General features: G+C 33.0%; 2 protein-coding genes across 21 annotated transcripts in view; one reads left to right on the top strand and one right to left on the bottom strand.

Moving 5' to 3' along the window:
- Window positions 1-13,186, top strand: part of LOC105346986 (trichohyalin) — a 45,726-nt gene that overhangs the window by 1,379 nt on the left and 31,161 nt on the right. For 5 of the 19 annotated variants that reach the window (XM_034474163.2, XM_034474142.2, XM_034474199.2 and 2 more), the window contains exons 1-2: window positions 10,845-10,983; window positions 11,268-11,340. The gene's annotated coding sequence lies outside the window, so the exon portion shown is untranslated. Of the gene's footprint in view, window positions 1-564; window positions 694-770; window positions 886-2,940; window positions 3,024-3,547; window positions 3,592-10,841; window positions 11,072-11,267; window positions 11,341-13,186 lie in introns of those variants that run through there. The other 14 variants (XM_034474253.2, XM_034474212.2, XM_034474151.2 and 11 more) reach the window with 12 other exon arrangements.
- The window catches only part of LOC105348710 (ankyrin repeat domain-containing protein 49), a 28,111-nt gene that overhangs the window by 5,249 nt on the left and 9,676 nt on the right, over window positions 1-13,186 (bottom strand). The gene's annotated exons all lie outside the window — the stretch shown is intronic.

Genomic DNA, 13,186 nt, shown 5'->3' with positions numbered 1-13,186 from the left:
TTTTTAGCTTCCTGTGAGTAAAATGAAAAACTTCCAAGCAAATATTTCAAAACATAATTATTAATATTTTTTCCTGAAGTAGCACTAGCAGGAAATGTTGGATTTCATTTATATGTACATAACATTATAATCAACAGATTTTTAATTTTCTTGAAAAAAAAAAATTGAAATGAAAAGGACCATCACTACTTTTGCTCCAATCAAACTTGATTTGGTTATGATAGATTTATTGATTCTAAAAACAAAAAAAATGATGATACTTTTCCAGCAGGTTTGTGGATAACCAGTTTTTAAATCACGATGATCTCAATAGGAAATGCAAATTTAATGTGACACATGTGTAACATAAGATGTCTGGTGTTATAGTTCTGAGTCTGTGGCATTTTGTTGCCAAAGTCTGATTTGTGGTTTAAGAACTATTAATCACTAAATGAACTCCCGTGTTATTCTTTCTCTCCTGTATGCTGCATGCTATTTCTGTCCCTAGCATCGAGAGCTGTTCATTCACTAAGGACAGGGTCTTTACTAAGGCTCAGGTAAAAATCTGTTTATTTATTCCGCCAGGTACAGTAAGCGATTAGTGGAGACCCAGACCAGAAGAATGCAGGGACCCAGTTGGCTAGCAGGTGATGTGTCGTCTGGTCTGGTCAGCTGTCTCATGGTCATCTCCAGTCATGCGTGACTGAACGGCAGGTAACAAAATACCGAATTAGCATCAATACACATGAAGGCAGCGCTTTAATATCTGACAGGAATTTGACTGTGCACGCCTCCCTTCTTTTCATAAATTGAATTCCTGGTCACTTTTTGGAGAGAGGAAAAAAAGAGGAAAAACTGAAATTTATGTTTTGGATAGATGCATCAGATTTTGCAGTGGCTTATCAGGTCTGTTTTTATTTTTGAAATTGTTTCAACTTACAAATTTTTAAACTGAGGTACATTCCTATAAATTTAATAGATATATCAATTTGAATTTAAAAGAAAGTTATTTTTATGATAGGATATCATAGTCTGACATTGTTTAGTATAATAATACCTAAAGCTTGAATCTAGCTATCAATGCTTATTGGGAAAAAAAAACCTAAAAAAAAATCATGAAAAATGCGTATAAGTAATAATTTTTAAAAACAATTCGAGCAAAAATTGCAATTGATAAACTAAAAATGAAATTTAAAGGAGATGAGTACATGTAATATAAAATTAAATGTAGTATTGCGGTTTTGAAAATGAAAAGGTCTTATAGTAATCTGTCAGTTATTATCATAATCGGTGATTGTGCACTAAGAAGAAAGAAAGAGGAGGAGAGAGAGAGAGAAATGAACATAAAAGGGTTGTCTATTTTGTGAAGTTAAATGCTTTAATTTGTGAATGAAATGTCATTTTTTCACAGATAGGAATGTAAAGGGTGCTTATACATGTCAGGGGACAGGTGTTTCTGTTGATCCAAGAAATGTACCCCACATTTCTTTTTTAAATTGGTTTAAAAGTAATCTGACACGTTTATCTGACAAATAGTGGTGTTAGCCACTAAAGTGGTACAGACTAAAGACTAAAAGGTCTTACAAATGACACAGGGAACCCAATCCGAGAGAGTCTTTCTGCTCCTTCCAAATCTTGATGGGCTGAAACGATGAGTTATAATGCTAAAACTGATCGCAATCTATCAAAAACCAAGTTAAAAGATAACGACTTTATGCTCTTGTTGGACCAAATTAAAAGTACAGAAACTTGATTATCGTCACCTGTATCATGATGGATCTGACAGCTAATGATATGGGTATTTAAGCTATCTCAATATGACAGCATTGGCTGACACTAGTGTAAGGATCAAGTTTTAAATTATTTAATGATAGATATTTTATTTGAAGGAGACAGGTGTATATAATAAATGCTTTTGTGTCAACTGCTTGCTACTTTGGCCTTCCTTTCTAACCTAATTAGGGTGTGACAGATTAGAAAAATATTCATCATCTTAAAATATTTTAATAATTCAATCCCATACAAACATGAACCGGTATCTGATTGGGGCGTGGATTAAAGTGTTAAGACGATTCTAACACTAGGTATTATGAATTGTGATTGCTTTTGTTCATATCCATGGTACTTGAAACATGCTATTAATATTCACCATTGATGAAAATTAATGGACAGGTTCAACATATGCCTTCATCATGCCTGTGTTAGCATGAAGAGCAGACTGCATGTAATGTATAATTATTTATCTATCTGGTTTGCACATGCACACACTTTCTCTATCTCTCTCTGTGTGTCTCACTTTTATTTCATAGTGATATCACCGATATGCTAAAATCTTCTTTTATGAGTAAGATTTGTAACCAGTATTAAATCATCTTTATTCTAATTACATGTACATGTATTTATACATAATGTGTTCATTGGCATTGAATCATTCATTGATCATGCCTCTCCATTGTTTCAACAGTGTGAGGACACCAATGCAGGAATACCCATATATTCTCTCTCTCTTTCTCTCTCTCTCTCTCTCTCTCAAGAACACTTCATGGGGATCACTAAACACCTCTCCCCAGAAATAATGTTTCCTGCCTTCCTTTAATCAGATTACACAAAGGGTAGTAACTTCTAATCCACCCCTCTCCATTCTCTCAATCATTAAAACATTACAAAGGTCAATCGCTTTTTAATCCATCTTGTGAAATCTGCATGCAGATTTAATAAAGGCTTATAAAGTTCATTTTAAGAAAGTCTTATGTCAAATCGGTACATGATTAATCGTTCAGGTAATTAAAATGTTAGTAATGAAGGTATAATGTTTAGATTGCGGGATAAGGGAGCATGTTTTAATGACCCAGGTGATTCTAAGCCCGGCTTTCTTTCTTCTTTTTTACCCAAAGCTATCAAGGTGTGTATGTATATACATGACAGATACGAAACGGAACGTTCAATTCCTTCACTGGCATCAGTGTTTTAAAGTTGGCCGGAAATTCTGGTCGTTATTTGAAAGGCGTGGAATTTAATTCTTGTTCATCTGTGTTTAACTTCAGGTAGGCTTTCATGAAACTGCGTGTGTTTATATCTTAGATTCAATTAGGCGAATGCTTTTAAGGAACAATTAAAAAAAAATCATTTTTTTAAGCATGTTTTTTTTTTTTTGGTAAGGTGATATATTATTCCATTATGACTTCATTTGCAATGAACACTTCTTCATATATGCTAATGAAGTCAGAATTTATTTCTAGCTTTATGCAATATTGTTGTCAAATTTGATTGCTCAGGGAATGAAGTGTTATGATCACTGATTTAATTAAGACGTCTTTGGGTGTGAAAAGAAATAAGATTTTAATATTTGCGTGTTTGTATATTCTTATCGTTTAGAGAAATTGACCTTGTGTATTCTCGTTGATAGTAATGATGATAAGTTTGGGGTGTTAGGTAATGAATCACTAAGGTTCAGTTGGACTCCATACTGAGGAAGGCTTTGGACCGCTGTTTGCAGATAGATAATCCTGACTGATAAAGGCATTGGAAAGGACCTCTGTGCTTTGTAATCATTGCGAGGGTCACAAAGGTTAAGGAGCTACAACTTGTATGATCAATTTCTGGTATTAAAAGGTATCAAATCTTATTGATTTCATAAAATCGACCATTTTATGCACTTATTATAATAGTGCAGATTGAGTTTAGACTATTGCATAAAAAAGTAATGCTGCATCAAAAAAATTCTATTTTTGTGCAATTAAGTAATTATGCATTGCATCTATGTGCATTCTTTTGCTCGATTTATATTTTTGAGTCAGCTTCTGCAACAGATTTTATTGAAAAAAAAAATATATTTTTCTCGGCATTTTACAATTTCTTCAAAGGAAGAGAAAGGAATATTGTAGATGATGTGAAAACTTGCTGTCTATATCTGAGCATTTCGTTCATTCATAAACTTGAGCAAGGATGGGTTGTAAGCTCAAATTTACATAAAAAGAAGTCATTAAAGAAGGAGATGGGACAGAGATAGCTTTACACCATTTGTAGTGGTTTATATCCAGGAAATTGCTTCCCATCATTTTTATGACCAGCATAGGTAGTAACTCTTTGGAATCAAGGGTGTGTCAAAAACGGTTTTCCTCACACTTATAGCAAAACACTGTCACAAAGGATATTTTAGCTGTTAAACTGGTGTGAAATTGAAATTGCATGGTAGATCCTATCTTTTCCATTACTTACAAGAATCTGGCTATATTGCCTTTTAAAAGCATTGGGCTTTGCAGATTGAATTGAATATTTTTCTGTTCATGGTATTAAGCCAGACCTTTTTCATGTTTATCCATATTACACTTATCCCACAGGGCATTTGTTTTCCATCCGAAAATGCTCACTGGAGTCCAGGTTAGATTTTGCTGGATTCAGTTGATCTGAATGAAATCTTTTATTATCTTGACAGAAATCTGAAATGGTTTGTGTTTTATCAAGCAGTGCTATCCACCCATAAAATTACTTTTACAAATCATCATAGTATGTCCTAGTCATTGGATATTTAGGATATTTCTATTCAAACATGATCATCAACTTTTGCTTACTGTGCCCCTTAAAAAAAAGAATTCATTTGAATTCTTGAAGTTAAGTTTTTAAGATTTTATCAAAGACATGATATATGAAGTTATTATAGTAATTCTATTTCAAGGGAATATAATTCTAATATTTTCAGGAGAGAAGTTGGGACATGGAAATAATAAGTGTTAGGGAGATATCTAAATATACCATTCTTATTAACAGTTTTGATAATTTTGTTTTTAAGATCTAATGCATGGTAAAAATATAAAAATATAAAGTGATTGATTGGTTGTTGTTGATTAGATTCCTATCGAGAATAGCCATCATCTTTAAACGGCAAATTCACTAACCAATTCTAGTAGAATTTTGAATGACATATTATTTATAATTGAAAATTGCTTTAATTTCAAATTGAGGTTGGTCAGAATACAATACATTGTTCTAGTGATTATATATTATTATAAGTACCGTTTTTTTTAAGCTTCAGCTGAAATTCTTTATATGTGATGAATGGGATTCAAACTTGGTAGGACCACACATGCACCAAAATATGTGTTTAAGGGATGATTTAAGCAATGTAAAAATCTTGACAAATTACAGTGCATACAAAGGGTGTCAAAAAAATCTCTCAATTAATACTGTATTTATAAACTTATCATTAATGTCATATTTATCTTTAATGACTAATATGACAGCAAGATCAATCATTTTGCTTGATTCCATGAAAGAAAATACATGTATAGACTACAAATCATGGTTTGCGAATATTGTTTCGTATTGCTAAGGATGATTATTGTTAGATTGCATGTAATATCAATTTTTTATCTGGATGCAAGATTCTGCACTCTAAAATTAAACCTGTAGGAAATAAGAGAAGATTTGATGTGAGGGGGTGTTTTGGATTTGAACATGGATTCTTTGTCATTTTGGTCGCAGTTCATATTTCTGACAGGACAGTTGCCAATTCCTCAGCTGTGGAATTCGGTGTGCTGTAAATGACAATCTCATTTGTATTGTGGTCTTTTTCTTTCATCAGTGATTTGAGATAATATGCATTCTTCTCCAGTCACCTGTGTTTAGAAAAACTTCAAAATTAAAAGGTTTAAGTTAACCATTTCCTGATAAAATCTCTCATGTCCTTCATAATGTTTCAATGAAATTTTTCTTTTGAAATTCTGAATTAAATATTTTACATTCTTATTTTCATTTCATTATTCATTGAATTTTTCCTTCTATCTGGAATCGCTTATTTTTTCCCCTCATTAACATGGACAGGTACAGGGTGCCACCTGGTGCTGTACCCGCCTGCTACCGAAAATAATGGCCGCAACAAGAAACGATAAGAATCTTATCGCAAACGTAAATTCCTCCTCTCTTTCAACCACCAATGAGGTTAGCAAACAGTTTCCTTTGTCATTACACCCTAAACAGTTTTAAAATCATGTCAGAAATCTATTTTGGCTACAATTACAGATTTCGTTCTCCGTAGGTGAGCCAAGTGGCTGATAAACAGGTATAGGTGGCTGACTGATTGATCTTTTGGGGTCTCTGAAGTGTATTTCAAGGGGGGTACCTTAACTTGTAGATGTTGTTCACTCAGCAGATTCTCTCCCATCTCGTCTTGATGATCCATTGATCACTATACAAGGTTAAGTACTAACAAGAATTTATTCCTGCTAATTGGATTTATTCGAACTTTCGAGTGTCTTCGGTGGTGACTTTGGGTATGTTTACTGAACCAACTACTTTCTTGAAATAGCCAATGAAGATGGTCTATAATTAAAAGGTCTACTCTGAAATGCTGGAGCTTAATGATATTTAATTACAGATTCTATAAGTGTCTGTTTGTCATCTGTTTTTAAGAATGTTTCTCTCAGCGATTTCTTCATAAGAAAGCCTAATTATATACAGATACTTTTAAGTCCGTCTATCTTGACTGTTTGGCTTTTTGTGTTAACCAGTACTCTGCTTATATAAATATTTGGCAGCAAAATATATAAGGAACATGTATGAATGGGAATAAAGCTATAAGACCAGGTAGATGAATTAATGACAGTTTTGATGTGGCCAACACATTTAGTTGCAACTGCTACAGGTATTGATATTTCTTTGCAAATGTAAATCAAATTCTTTCTTACAGGGTTGTAACTTTTGATTCTGAAGTACATATTGTATTAATTTGTTCATTATATAGTTTATACTTACTTTGAAATTCATAATAGAAAATAATGATTAAGATGTGGTTGTCTCTCAAATAGTAAAGAGGCAATTTTCTTTGATATATATAGCAGATTCAAATTGTGTAACGATTTGATATATTTTCATATATTTAGCCCAATGTGGCATCCTTTTTCAGCATTGTATATATATATACCTGGTACTGGATGTTTATTTAAGATGAAATGCAGATGGATTTATGAGAGCCACAAGTGTTCCAACAATTTTAAAATATTGCCTCAGCTCGCCGTAAGTGTCATTTCGCAGTATAACGGATTTGTTTTGAAGTATAACAACAATGATAAAAATGAAGATTGGAGATGACTTCTACGTTTGTGCTTTTGCGCACCAGACTAGAGGGTGGTATAGATTCCGTGTTTATTATGTTGATAGTTAGTCATTAAGTCAGGTATTTAGATGTCTGTCTCCTGGGGCTGCATGTACTGAACATTATGACTGGATCTATGGGGATTCTGGGATATACTGCGCATAGTACTTCTCATTCTGCTATAAATAAGACTAATTCTCTCATTGTGTCACTTAGCACAAGCTGTTCTTAAACTATGCGGCACACAATACTGCATGTGCATAGTACTTCTTCTTCTGTTCTCTAAGTATGACACAGAACACAATCTATAAATGCATCCAGTACCATACGTAAATATCGGGGAATGTATCAAAAATATAGGTTAAGATCTCGTAAGTTGTTAGAACCTGTGTCTGAAGCTTTTGAATTCTTTGATGTACCCTATACAATAAAATATGTTCAAAACAAAACAACTCTATGGCTTTTGGTTTTGAATCTGTCATATCTTGGGGTTCGAAGGGTTTTGGAACATGGTTTTGAATGAAAAAAGTTTAGAGGAAGGATTGTAGCTATGGTAAATCATGGGTATAGCAAACAACATTATAATGAAATGATGCTTATAGCAGAGTGATTTGAATTCATTGTATATTTTAAATGTATCATTAACTTATCACATAAATAAAAACCTACATTTTCATTAGTAAATATAGGTTTACCTGCATTTTACCATAAGCCTTATATGTATATTTTTGATCTGCAAATAGATAAAAATTAATAAATTAAGTAAAACAGCTATAATTTAGAGAACTAAACCAATAAAAAAAGAAATCACCTACATACATATAATTTATAATAAAGTTTTTTAAAGTCCAGTTGACTAACCTTCAAAACATTCATGAATACACTATCAAATAATTTTTACAAGTTTACAGAAGCTCTACTTTAATGGGTTTATTTGCTCAATTTATTATTGGATAGTCCAATTATGGTTTGATTTCCTGTGTTTGACCCCCCCCCCCCCCCTCATCCCCCTAACATCCCCCACTTTCTCACCTGGACTTCAGGAAGAAAAGGGATAAGTTAATGATTTGATTGAAAGAGGGTAAAATATAAAATAAAAGATTATAAGCCATTAAATAAACTGTAAATATACTTAGAAACTTAATGTTATTTTGACTTGATCCCTGCATCCAATGGCGTTGCTTTTGATGTATCTATGCATGTAAAGAGAAGAAGCTCCTAATGTGATAACCTCAGATATACTGAGATTAAATCTTGGCAGACATATTTTGGGATCTTCGGATCAAGTCTACTGTGTAAATGAATGGATGAGTCATCAAATTGAGTAATTCAATGAAATAGGTTTAAATGATGCACTTTTAATGAAAGTGTTGCTTGATGCTCGGTTCATCACGGCAGGTGAATGTTAACTGCTTTCTTATTTTGGGACCTCGGAGGATATTTTTGGCAGCTTGTGTTACTATTTTGGGATAACTGCTGGAACCATTGGAAAAGCTTTTGTCCTATTGCAATCTGCAGTGATCTGCATTTTGGGAATAGCAAAAATTCCTTGAAATTCTATAAAAATTTTACTGCAGAAATCTGGTACATTTTTTAATTGAATTTTTTTGTCAACTCATGATTAAGTTTTGTTGAAGAATAGGATGCTGTTATTGCATTACTTCATATTCTTAAGACTGACAAATTTCTTGTATATTGATTCTTTTTATATATGATATGTGTTTAAACGTATGAGAAACTGATGAAACAGTGTTCTAACAGTAGACTAACAGTTGTGTAAAGGTCACAGTGTAAAGGAAATTTGTCGGTACTTTCTGTTAAAAATCACTTCCAATAGAGTTAAGTTCTGGTAGTAAAAAATATCTGTTTAGGATTCTTGCAGAACACCGGCAAACACAGTGGTGGACTTCTTAGTATGATACATGTAATATACCATTTGCAAGTTATGATCCTGTCCACTAAAACTTTCTGCTGGTAAGAGTCCACCAGAAAGCAAAAAGCGAGATGAATTTAAATTTGAATAGGATTCGAACAAATAATGCTATTGTAAGTCTTCATTATTTCACTTTAGCTATTTTTTTTAAAGCGAACAATCATTTAAAATTTCTCTTGGTTTGAGGGGAAAAAAGTATCACCTAAGCATTTAGTATATAAACATTGAAATTATTGAATTTATACTGTGTAATTGTTTATAAGAACTTGATGATTTTCATTAAATCTTGTGTCTGGAAGCAAGACAAGAAGTCATATCTTGAATTAAGTGAGAGTTTTGACATGAGCCTGTGTTATCTGTGTAATTACAGGGCTCTGATTGTGATAAAGCCAGGCAGTTAATCTTGTCATCATTGTGCTTTAACACCCTCTAACAAGTTAATTCAGTAACAAAGTTCTGTTACACATTCCTGTACTGTCCCTCGTCTCTGGGCTGGTAATGGTATTATAGAAGGTCAATGGAGAGCGAGAGAGAGAGAGAGAGAGAGAGAGAGAGGCATTTATTTTTATTGTGATGATTTCACAATTAATTAAATCTTTTCAGTCTGTGAATTAGAATTATTTACTTGAAATGATTCAAAAGTTGTTTTGAGTACAGAATTTGTTACCTTATAGATTATTCACATGAGAAAATTGTTTAATTAATGCATATTGAAATTGACCAGGAAAAATTATTAATTTTTATGAAATGTTAACATTGTAACAAAAGCTTCATAGAAATATTTGGCCATTGGTTGGTAAGAGAACAAGAATGAGGAAACACTCGTAAAATACAAAAATTGAGGGAAAAAAATGAAAGTGAAAATATTACATAATCATGTCAATTTCTTCTGTTTTCTGAATGAATGTGGTAACAGTCTGAAGATATGACAGGCGGTATCAATGTAATGGCTGGTATCAGGCATGATGTAAGTGAAGGGATCTACAGTTTACCAATTATCAGGAGATAGGTCCGCAGGTTTTATCAATTAACCAACTAGATATATTATATTCTTACATTCATATAGATAGAAAGAGGTGCAACATAGGGGCAGCTGCCTCAATCTCTGTTGTGTTGCAGCTTCTTATTGCTGCACCCTCATCTCTTAATATTTCACTCATGCTGCTTTCAGTTTGGATCACATTATTTACAAGAAGTCATTGAATGACATTTTTATGTACATGTATTATGAAGCAACACCTTTGACACTGTTTAACCTATCTAGCTAGTACATGTTTGTAATTTATTTGTCTTTCAGTGAAAGATACATCCTATCAGTCAATTGAAAACATTATATAGTTTTAATATATATTGGTAACATGCATAGTTCATAGAGTGACCCAAGAAAGAATTTCTATCTTCAAGCACAGTAAGAAACCACAGATTTGTCATGAATTTTTTAAAGTTCATATTACACGTGCATTGGTATTTGTAATTTCATTGGTTTGGTCAAATTGCTCTTACAAGCTGGATAGTCTTTGTCTACAAAAATACTTGCACCTGACTTGTTTTACCAGTTAGAGCGACCTGTGAAATCATTAGATCGGGACAGAATGAGCTCCATGCAGCAATCTCCAGGGTAAAATATGGCATTTGTTTATAGACCAGCATCAACTTCTGTTCAACATTGTCCCAAATGCAGTGCAGACTTAAATTATGAAGCATCAATAATTACATGTGTGTAAAACTGCTCCAAAAGTCAAACAGAGACCACTTGATTGTGCCACTGTTGCCACATAATATAGATTTTGAACAGATGAAACATGTGCAACAATTCTATGATATTTGTTTTGTATTGGCATGTTAATACATGTAATGTGCGTACATCCTCCCCCTCCATGGCCCCCCATATGGATCTATTTTATGTCTATGATTATGTGCTCTATCCTCTGTCTCTGGTTTTCTGCCTCTCATTGGGTTGGGCTTTTTACATCGGTCTAAGGTAAGGGGCATTCTGTACATGATATCCACAAGTTTCATTGATAGAACATTTCTTGGTATCGTAAACTGAACTTGTGTTATTGTTGAAGGTAAAGTAAATATTGAAATATGAAAAAAATTAATATTCCAGTTAGTATGCAAATGCATGGGGATTAGTGGTGTAAATTAGAAATGTATTGTAATTAAAAAGATGATATATAGTATATAATATAATTTATAATGATGATTAAAGTAAATGTTTAAGTTTTTCTTTTGTTTTAAATGTTGCATCCTTTATCATTGTAGACCATCTGAAGACCATATTCCACAAAGAAGGATATCCAGATTAGCTGTCTGGACCAATTAACAGCTTTTCAGGGTAAGTTAGATTTAATTATGTACAAATTTCCTTATTAAAATCCTTTTACATCAACTAGCTGTTTGGAGTTTACATTGCAGCAGCACCAGTATAACAGACTCTCAAGTTTTTAAGACAATTAATAATAGGTACCGGTATATAAATGAGCAGAATTGAGTCATCTTTTCTGTGGTTTATATATATATACTGTTGTAGTGACTATAAGGCAATTTCATACACATCTTTAATCAGTGTTAATTAGACCAATACAAGAATTATAAAATTGGTTTTCTTTTGTACATGCATGTTTTGATATAAGTAAAACAGCCATGTTGAATACATGTGTGAGGAATATGAGACTATAGGTGTGATAGTCTGGTGGCCATATTGTGGTTATTATTGTAATGATCTTTGAAGAACACACCTCCCCCTTGTAATCAACCGACAGATAGGAACAGCTATGTAGGTATAGATCTAATTCAAAACAGATGGCGGAACAGCCAGTATTGTTGTATACACTGCATAGTACCACCAGTCATAGCTCACTTCTCCAGTCTTATGCTGGTTCTTATGCCTTATTCTTTTTACATGCACTTATGTACATAAATATGAGAGAGAGAGAGAGAGAGAGAGAGAGAGAGAGAGAGAGAGAGAGAGAGAGAGAGAGAGAGAGAGAGAGAGAGAGAGAGATATTAAGTGTTTTTCTTGATTGTTTTTCCATACCAAGTTAGACCAAGATAGGAATCAGACAGACAGATCTTTATCAAAAGAGGTTTTGATTGATAACTGCAGGAACTTCACAATTACACAAGAATGTAATGTTGGTATTTGCCAAAGTGAGATTCCACTCTGCTGGCCTGATCTAAGTAGTACCTGACATTGAAGGATTTAGATTCTGATATAATAGAAAGGGGCAAGGTGCAGATGACACTCAATTGCCATTTTAATTGCAGTTTGTATTTGAATCGACATTTCATTGAAGCTGTAATTGAAAGGCATGTCTGAATTAAAGTCAACAGAACTGCACTTTAAGGGTCCAGCCCAGGGTTTTGTGCTAATCTTATCAAGATCTTGATCTGTACATGTGTTATACTATATTTTCAAGGCCCTAAAAAATCTTAATTCATTTTCACTTTTTATTGAAGAATGAGCTATTTTAGTTCCTTTAAACAGAATAGTTTGAATTTGAAATGTAAAAATGTGGATTTGAATGACACGCAATCTAGCTAAATCAAAACTGTATTCTAGTACATGTAGCAGTATAGGGTCAAATGCACTCTGATGTTCTTAACCATAGAAAAATCTTTATTGAGACCAACAAAAATCCAAGGCTTTGACTTGTTGCTAGTTTGAAGTTTGGTCTGGCTTTAGTGTTCATTGAAAACACTGTGTTTTATCAATGAAGCCAGTTGGTATTTTAAGTTAAGAAGTCAGTTACCTCTTGGTATTTTTCTTTGTCTTTGATAGTCCAGTTTTGTTACTGCTACATACTGTACATGTAGATGGGAGCCAGAGGTTTACTTTATGCCAAAATATCATTGATACCTCTCACAAGTGTATGGTTGAAGTATTTTTTTAGCAAATGTAGAGACATCTCATCTTTCATCATGAAACTGCACCAGGAAATTCTCTTTCACACATGCTCATAAATGAATGATATCATTTATTTTTTTTCCTTTCAAGTTAATAGAGATAACCAATGTATCTCACTACTATATATATACCAGATCATTGTCTGTGAGATGAAATATATTTAGCTTTTAAATGCTCTTGTTTTTTTCTCGAGACAGCCTCTGAAAATTGTTTCCTTTTTCATAGATTCTCGGAATAATATAGAATATGGATTATGGATGTATCACGATTTTGG

This window comes from Magallana gigas, chromosome 5, assembly GCF_963853765.1.
Source record: "Magallana gigas chromosome 5, xbMagGiga1.1, whole genome shotgun sequence".
Taxonomy (NCBI): Eukaryota; Metazoa; Mollusca; class Bivalvia; order Ostreida; family Ostreidae; genus Magallana; species Magallana gigas.
The sequence above is the reverse complement of the archived record's forward strand: the minus strand, read 5'-3'. Positions and strand labels throughout refer to the sequence as shown.